Below are 10,517 nucleotides of genomic sequence, written 5' to 3'. Positions count from 1 at the left end.
ATTTTAACAGCTCAGTGGCAGGCGGAATGGAATACATATACCAATAATTAATTGCACTCCGTAAAACTTAAATTACACATTCATATATGTTTGTTGAAAGTCGAAAATAACCTCGGCGCATAGGATGCAATGAGCCATTCACCGTTAAACATTTTTTTATTGGACTGCATTGACCTTCTGTCTACTCGAGAATGTTTTATCGTAATGTTACACGTGTAAAAACTCTTTTTGGAACTGTTGAGATTTGTAAAATTCTAGATTACCGGAAAAATGTTGGTCTATATAATAGACTATGACGTAGCATTTTGACATTTTGTGTTAACATACCCATTTAAGATTTTCAACATTTGTCTTTTACCTTTTGGTTTGTTTAATGTTATTTCCTTATGGATCTCTGTGTGTTTTACCGGTTGATGACCCTAATGACCTTTTATGTGTCGTTATGCCTGGTGTAATCTCCCTTACACCAACCTAAGCATTGTAACAATAACCTGCCTAGAGTAATCTCCCTTACACCAAACTTTACTTTGTCATTATAGAATGACAAGAGTAATCTCCTTTACACCAACCTTGGCTTTATCATAATTACCTACATGACAAGAGTAATCTCCCTTACCCCAACTTTGGTAATCAACCAATCAATGAATCCCCAAACATTTTCCCGTTACCGTGTTGTAACCGAGAAGTAAACAGCAGCAACAGAATTTTAATTTATGTTTTCCCTAGGTAGGCATATCGACCAGGTGAAGATAGGGAGTTTATAAAATTTCAATTATTTGCATCACACTTCTGTACACTCTAATGTTTTTGTTTGTGAATAATTGCTACAAGCTAAACATTGCAAGTTATAATTATTTGTATATATCTTATTTAGGAGACCTTACATTCCTCAATTTTTACAAATATATAGCAAACTTTAATACTTACGACTCGTTACCAATACTGCAGACTCGTTAGCAATACTTTAGACTCGTTACCAATACTTAAGACTTTTTATCCACACTGTAGAATCATTAGCAATACTTAAGACTCGTTAGCAATACTTAAGACTCAATAGCAATACTGTAGACTCGTTAGCAATACTTAAGACACATTAGCAATACTTAAGACACATTAGCAATACTGTAGACCCGTTAGCAATACCTAAGACACATTAGCAATTATGTAGACTCGTTAGCAATACTTAAGACACATTAGCAACACTGTAGACCCGTTAGCAATACCTAAGACACATTAGCAATTATGTAGACTCGTTAGCAATACTTAAGACACATTAGCAATACTGTAGACTTTTTAGCAATACCTAAAACACATTAGCAATTATGTAGACTCGTTAGCAATACTTAAGACACATTAGCAATACTGTAGACTTTTTAGCAATACCTAAGACACATTAGCAATACTGTAGACTCGTTAGCAATGCTGTAGACTCATTAGCAATACTGTAGACTCGTTATAGCAATACTGTAGACTCGTTAGCAATACTGCAAACTCGTTAGCAATAATTTAGATTCCAAATAGTGTCCTTTATCTTATTGATACAAAATCTAAATTTTTTACCTGAAGTTATCATAGTTTATTGTGTGAGTTTATTTGTGCTGTGTTTGTATAATTGTCAATTTCTTTTTAGGCTATAAATAAAACCGTAAACAGAAATTCAGGCTTCGTTTTTCATGCATACAAACATAATAAACACATAGGAATTTCACAATTCTTATTTTTTAAATTAAAACAAAGTGAATGAGTTAGTTTTAAACATTAATGTTTAGCAACAAATCTGCTGTTTTATGCCATTAGCGGTATATTTTATAGTTAACAACAATCTGTGAGGAAAGAAAACAATTTGCTGTTGAAATTATGATAACTATGATATCTTGATGCTTCCTGTGTAACCATCACTGAAGTTTCCTGTGTAACATCCTATCTTCACTGGAGCTTCCTGTGTAACATAATGATAGAACTTCCAGTGTAACATCCTAGTGATACAACTACCTGTGTAACATGCTAGTGATAGAATTTCCGGTGTAACATGCCAGTGATAGAACTTCCTGTGTAACATGCTAATGATAGAATTTCCGGTGTAACATGCCAGTGATAGAACTTCCTGTGTAACATGCTAATGATAGAATTTCCGGTGTAACATGCCAGTGATAGAACTTCCTGTGTAACATGCTGGTGATAGAACTTCCTGTGTAACATCCTAATGATAGAACTTCCTGTGTAACATCCTAATGATAGAACTTCCTGTGTAACATCCTAGTGATAGAACTTCCTGTGTAACATGCTGGTGATAGAACTTCCTGTGTAACATCCTAATGATAGAACTTCCTGTGTAACATCCTAATGATAGAACTTCCTGTGTAACATGCTAGTGATAGAACTTCCTGTGTAACATCCTAATGATATAACTTCCTGTGTAACATCCTAATGATAGAACTTCCTGTGTAACATCCTAATGATAGAACTTCCTGTGTAACATCCTAATGATAGAACTTCTGGTGTAACATCCTAATAATATAACTTCCTGTGTAACATGCTAGTGATAGAACTTCCTGTGTAACATCCTAATGATAGGACTTCCGGTGTAACATCCTAATGATAGAACTTCCTGTGTAACATCCTAATGATAGAACTTCCTGTGTAACATGCTAGTGATAGAATATCCAGTGCAACATGCCAGTGATAGGACTTCCGGTGTAAAGCATGTTAAGTATGATAGGTTATTTTCACCTGTAGTTTAATAATGATGATTTTATATTTATTTCACAATTAGTATTCAAACCAAAAGATGTCATCACGTTGCAGAAATCACTTTGTTTGGGATGAAATGTTAGTTATCAGGTATAATTTCTCAGTTTTGAAGTATCATGATACCATACCGTATCACCACCCACCTGGCCATACACGTCTTTAGTTAACACTGTACGACTTACCCGACATTAAATGACACAAATAACTAGGAAGTTTAGAATCTTTCTCGTGACTTAAGATTCTGTGATGAACAAAGCACGAACTGATTCAAATTTTGTTGAAAGGTTACGCTATCTCAAATTTGATGAAATTGTTATCTAATTTAAACCAGAGACGTATATACGTCTCTGTTTAAACAAAGAAAACGCGTTGATAATCCTGAAAACAATAATTCTGACATTTCCGAACCACGTGTGCTTCAAACCGGAAGTGACAAAATACTTAGTGACTAAATTCATAGTTGGATAAATATACGCAAGATATATTACAGAACGCTGTGAATGTTTTTTGAACATACAGTAAAGCGACACACGAAAGCTTTTAGATGTGACAAATAATAACTTTTGTCTTTTTACAGCGCTCATAACACGTGTGCCAAGCTCTAGAAGCCTTCTCGGATTTGGCTACAAGACTATTTATTTCAAATATCAATATACATGGTTTTCATTTATATTTATATAAACAACCCTGGACGATTTTTTCCTTTTAATCAGTTTTGATCTCATAAAATAATTATAGGTGGGGTTTGATAATGGTAAGTATATATAGAAAAAGGTTTGGCTTTTACATGTCGGACTTATGCAATCTTTCTACCGTAAGAACAAGCATAAACATTTTGTTGTGTTTCCTGTTCCTGCTTTCTCTTCCTCCTTAAGACTCTATCTTCTCCTGTTGTATACTGTACACATCGCGTGATCATCCAAGCGAGACCGACGGTAGGTCTACTCATTACCTGTCATCATTTGACTGATCGCCAGACATCGCTGACAAATCGCTTCACCCCTCGTCAGTTTCCCAAAGCATCGTATAATATTTACCGAAAGATATCAACGAAATATTATTCAGGGTGCTTATCGAACCGGAACTGATTTAGTTCCCTCCTTTACATCGACACAAGCCAGAAGCGCTTTTATGATATCGGATGTATGCTTAAGGTTATTAATATTTTCTAGGAAATGAAATATCGCTTTCAGTACGAGAATATCGTCGACTCGTGTGTGACTGGTATTAGACGGAGGGATATTTACATAACAAAATTCGATAGTTTTTAATATTTTTTTTATTTTGTGTAAATCATTGTCGTTCGTAGAATTTATAAATTATGAAAATCGTAAGGATTACCTGGAGTCAACATTGAGATAATAAGAGATCACAACAGGTAAGTGATGAACCGCTCTCAGAAAATAGATCACATGTCTATATGTAAATCACCTACATAACTATTCTATATCAGACAACAGTAGTAGTAGAGCTATAACATGTGATGTTTGCTGCTCAAACTGAAAACTCGTGATTTGTATTCTACAAACAGACAATTGATGTTATTAATGGAAGGTGAAATAGTTGATGTGGGAGACGTTGGTGTACAGGTAAATTTATTGATCAGTCAGGTAGACACGTGGAATCTTCATCGATCTGAACACAAATAATATCTGAACTTATATATTAGGCGTTTCCACACAATCTTCTGGTATTAGTGGGATGTCCCTTGTAGGCTGGGGTTAGTTTCTCCTACGTCCTCTGTCATTAGGATATCGAATGGCCCCAGAATAGAGCTTTCTGTCCGCTATTGACATATCATAGGATGCGACTTAATAAGCGGTTCGGTCTTTTCATCCGTGTGTTAGCACCGCGACGTTGGACAGACCAACATAAATCTGCTGCTACCTTTGCGACACCTCTGATCGTCATGTTTTTTTTCCCTTTTTCTGTCCTTTTCTTTGATTTGTTTTCATCTCATATGACATTGGCTGTTGCAAGAACGTTAAACTTCATAAAAGTAAACAAATTACTATTCTATCAACACAGCACAGAGTAGGTGTACAATCACCCTAACCTTCCTCACACTGCTATATATGGTCATGTCTTAAAGGAGATGTCTGAGTTAATATAGACGAGAACTACCGTCTGTGTTCTGTGGCACATGATTGGGCAATCTTTGGAGGGGACATCTTATCAACCTTACCACCTGGCCTGCTCAAGTCAATATCTAGATATATAGAATATGTTTAAGATTTATGAAACTTACTGATTGTAGACCATTTCTTATCACCAAGCTGCATTTCATAGATACATAAACCATGTCTATAGTGTACGTGACGTTCTATTGAGAGATAAACTAATTCGCGTCATATGATACATAACCATGACATAATTCATAGGCACAAAGTGTTAAAGTGGCATATAACCTTAACTCTGACACAAATTATCTGTATAATGTGTAAGGTAGCATACATCCCTAACTCTGACACAAATCACAGGTATAATGTGTAAGGTATCTTATAACCTTAACACTGACACAAATCACAGGTATAAGGTGTAAGGTAGCATATAACCTTAACTAGCATATATCCTAAACTCTGACACAAATCACAATTATAATGTGTAAGGTAGCATATAGCCTTAACTCTTACACAAATCACAAGTATAATGTGTAAGGTAGCATATAACCTTAACTAGCATATAACCTTAACTCTGACACAAATCACAGGTATAATGTGTAAGGTAGCATATAGCCTTAACTCTTACACAAATCACAAGTATAATGTGTAAGGTAGCATATAGCCTTAACTCTTACACAAATCACAGGTATAATGTGTAAGGTAGCATATAGCCTTAACTCTTACACAAATCACAAGTATAATGTGTAAGGTAGCATATAACCTTAACTAGCATATAGCCTTAACTCTTACACAAATCACAAGTATAATGTGTAACATAGCATATATCCTAAACTTTGACGCTAATCACAAGTGTAGTGTGTAATGTGGCATTTAACCTTAACCTTAAATCACAGGTATAGTGTGTAATGTGGCATTTAACCTTAACTTAACCTTAAATCACAGGTATAGTGTGTAATGTGGCATTTAACCTTAACCTTAAATCACAGGTATAGTGTGCAATAAACTGATTTGCTTATCTTTCTTGCTAATCACTGGGAAATTTTCAGGTAGCATCAATACTCATAAATCACATTCATAACAAAAAATAAAATTAATTGCATGACATTAAAAAAACATAATTAGTCATGTAAATTACATGACGTATCAATGATCCCGGAGTCAGGCAGACAGGTGAAACGACATGCAGGAAGTTATATTTGTGTATGGTTGATTGACCACAACCCCTGGAGCGTAACACAGATCAGGAACTAAACATGTATATCCATGTAAACATAATATATGTGCAAACAACACCTATCTCTGCTCTATGTAGACTAGGTGTCGTTCTGTTTTTGTAAATACTGGGCGTGTCCAAATACAGTCCCGGACTCACACTTAACAAGTATTAACATGAATTGATTATATATTGACTTTCCGATTTCTCCGTTAATTTGATGACGTATTTCAATATTTTTGTGACACAACAACGAAGAAAGCCAGTATTTAAACAAAAATACTGCATCTGTTCGTTTGGTTGTGAAAATATTTACAAATTATTCGGACGATACCCTCATTGTGTTTTCCCGCGGAATATTAAAAACTCAAAACTGATCCGTTTCCCCGATTTTTCCTATTGGGATCTTTACTATTTCCTTCCTTTAATTCCTTCCTTTCCGTGTGTTCTCTATTTTTTTCTGTTAATTTACCTCTATACCCCCCTCCGACTCCTATATCAAGGATATAGAAACATAGAAACCCTCCCGATACCACTGCCCCCCGCTACTCTTTGTTTGTACAGTTTTGTTATCCTGGATTTACGTTATTTATATCATTTATGAATGAAAACAACTTTTTTAAAACATTATCTTAATCAAAAAGAATTTAACTGCTCAGATATATTTTTTCAACAAATATTAGACCCGTTTTTTTTTACGGAGATTCGTTTTTTGTCACCAATCTGACAACATTAATGTTATCTTTATTCAACGGAGTTAGTGAAATATAAAGAACACGAAATGTTCTGATTCAGAGAAGGTAAAGAATCACTTTTTAAAAGACGAACCCATGTAACGTAAACAAAATCTGGTTTTAAATTAGGACATGATATGTCTATATATGTCCAGCTAAAACGAGGTTATCAATATAACAAAGTTACTTTATAACTGCTTTGATGTATCTAATTAGTCTGTCGTGACAAACGAAACAATAGATAGTTCAGGTTATAAATTAATATCACAAGTTTGACACCTGCACACACATAAAACACATCAGATATATCAGCATGTCAGCTTAACGTTCGGCAGGTATGTGTACATTTTAGATCTACTGGAAACAGAAAAAAAAATATTCAACTACACTTAAAATATGAAACCTGAAATGCACTCAGTGAAATCAATACTGTAATGTTCCGGAGAAAAAAATGGATTATTTAAGAAAACTCTGTTATTCTTCACACACTGTGTTGTACGTAATATTTCTTTACTGTGGAGACAGACGATTACAACGACGTAAATACGGTTTGTCTCTGGTGAATACATTAGGACATTAAACAGGTCACGTGACCCGGTGATTACACGTAAAACATGTTATTCTCACCATAGGAAATCACCACATAACCAATCCATTCTGAAGGCGAACCTGTCAGTTATGTCATAAAACAGATAGGATATTCAACTCGCGTAACTGTAAAACAGTCTCTATACTGGTTACAAATCACACAACAATATGTACACTAGAGGCAGGCGTAATACACTTAGCGTTGGTGTTCTCTGTTTGACGTTCAGCTTTAAACAAGAAAGTTTTTATACTGAATCAGTGATCATAAATTGCTTTTGCAGTGTTATCACAATGAAATGTCATAATCTGGGCACGATAGTTTGATGTCTACCCTCAACATTCGGCGGTTTCAGTAGAATGGTCACTTTGTCTTGCCTGGATTTATTTAATTTGCATATCTCTTACATTTGTTTTTATTTCATGTTTTGTGCTTGCTGGTCAGTTAGGTCAAATATTTACAAGTGGTAAAATGTCGGTATATTTTTTATAATGTGTGAGGGTTATCAGAATCTCGGGGCATCTTTTGTTTTATTCTTCAATAATAAAGTACAACATAATACCAGCCCTACTGTGTTTTAACGATACCAAACCTAAATCCTAAACTATTTAGGACCATGTGCTAGAAAGGTTTACATTTAATGACGAGGAAAACCAATAACATTCCATTTAATCTATTTGGATGCCTTAGTTTGCAACGAAACGTGATGTCTTTTAAGTACTTATTGTAGACCGTGTATGTTGTCGAAACTGTTTATTTTATTAAAAAGCGGATGGATTTATTCACTTCCAATGGAAGTAGTATGTCTGAGGGATATGTAAATATTACAAAGCAATAAATTAGTGACAATTAAAAAAACGAAGAAAATACCATCATGTCAATGACACACTGTCACCAAAACATCCACACGTAAACAAAAACACCAAAACATCCACACGTAAACACAAACACCAAAACATCCACACGTAAACAAAAACACCAAAACATCCACACGTAAACACAAACACCAAAACATCCACACGTAAACACAAACACCAAAACATCCACACGTAAACACAAACGCCAAAACATCCACACGTAAACACAAACTTATCACGAATCCAAAATCGTCACTTCGAAGGCAAGCTCTCTACAGGAGCACGTTTTACGCCGAGAAAATTGAAAACAAATAAAGAGAATTAGATCAGGTACGAAGTTAGTTCTCGGTATGAAAGTCACATAAGTCACACGTTTAAGAGATGGGGAAAAGTCATATTAATTAACCCTTCCTTGGAGTTATGTTGATATTCTATAAAAAAAACCACATTAAGTGCAAAACAAAGCCCAATTCTCTAAGACTATTTCAGCAGTAGAAATGTTACACAGAAACTACAGGATACAATAACTTTATGTGACCACAAGATAAATACTGTGATAAGGATACAAGATATAACGCATTTTTTACTGAAACATAAATATTCTTAAATTTGTCCATTGTACATTTCTACGAGTCTCCGTGTAATTTTTTGTTTGTTGTCCATATTTTGCTTTAGATATATTGAGCTTGAATTTGAATTATGATATGTTCCCGACTATTATATGTTATGATAGTACTATTTTGCCATCATTCCCTTTGTCGGGCCGAGGATCTGATATCAGTTCAAGGACGAAATTCTGATGATTTCATTAATTCACCGATATAGATAATTCATTTCAATACTAGACATGTCTTGTATCCTGTATGTTGATAGAAACATATATCAGATATGTCTTGTTTTCTCTCTGTGTTGATAGAAACATATATCAGACATGTCTTGTATCCTGTATGTTGATAGAAACATATATCAGACATGTCTTGTTTTCTCTCTGTGTTGATAGAAACATATATCAGATATGTCTTGTTTTCTCTCTGTGTTGATAGAAACATATATCAGACATGTCTTGTATCCTGTATATTGATAGAAACATATATCAGATATGTCTTGTTTTCTCTCTGTGTTGATAGAAACATATATCAGACATGTCTTGCATCCTGTATATTGATAGAAACATATATCAGATATGTCTTGTTTTCTCTCTGTGTTGATAGAAACATATATCAGATATGTCTTGTTTTCTCTCTGTGTTGATCCTGTATATTGATAGAAACATATATCAGATATGTCTTGTTTTCTCTCTGTGTTGATAGAAACATATATCAGATATGTCTTGTCCCCTCTCTGTTGATAAAAACATATATCAGACATGTCTTGTATCCTCTCTGTTGATAGAAACATATATCAGACATGTCTTGTATCTTAACTGTTGATAGAAACATATATCAGACATGTCTTGTTTTCTCTCTGTGTTGATAGAAACATATATCAGACATGTCTTGTTTTCTCTCTGTGTTGATAGAAACATATATCAGACATGTCTTGTATCTTATATTGATAGAAACATATATCAGATATGTCTTGTTTTCTCTCTGTGTTGATAGAAACATATATCAGATATGTCTTGTCCCCTCTCTGTTGATAAAAACATACATCAGACATGTCTTGTATCCTCTCTGTTGATAGAAACATATATCAGACATGTCTTGTATCTTAACTGTTGATAGAAACATATATCAGACATGTCTTGTATCTTAACTGTTGATAGAAACATATATCAGACATGTCTTGTATCTTAACTGTTGATAGAAACATATATCAGACATGTCTTGTATCTTAACTGTTGATAGAAACATATATCAGACATGTCTTGTATCTTAACTGTTGATAGAAACATATATCAGACATGTCTTGTATCTTAACTGTTGATAGAAACATATATCAGACATGTCTTGTATCTTAACTGTTGATAGAAACATATATCAGACATATTTTGTATCATCTATATATAAGTTTTATAAGTTTCTCAGGTTTTTAGTTAAACGATATAAACGTATATCAGACAATAAAACACGTACTTATGAACGACGAAGAAACAGGAGTTTGATTTCTTTACTTAGTTTATTTACTACAATTTCAAAAATATTGAAACCATTATTTCCACACATGTTACTAGATGTGTCAAAATAACATAAAGATGATAGGTAATTGTAAATAGAAATATTTTGGTATCAGTTACTGTTTTGTTTTCATTTG

This window comes from Ylistrum balloti, unplaced genomic scaffold, assembly GCF_031769215.1.
Source record: "Ylistrum balloti isolate Yb309-2 unplaced genomic scaffold, AGI_CSIRO_Ybal_v1 Utg369780, whole genome shotgun sequence".
Lineage (NCBI taxonomy): Eukaryota > Metazoa > Mollusca > Bivalvia > Pectinida > Pectinidae > Ylistrum > Ylistrum balloti.
This window is presented reverse-complemented; position numbering follows the sequence as displayed.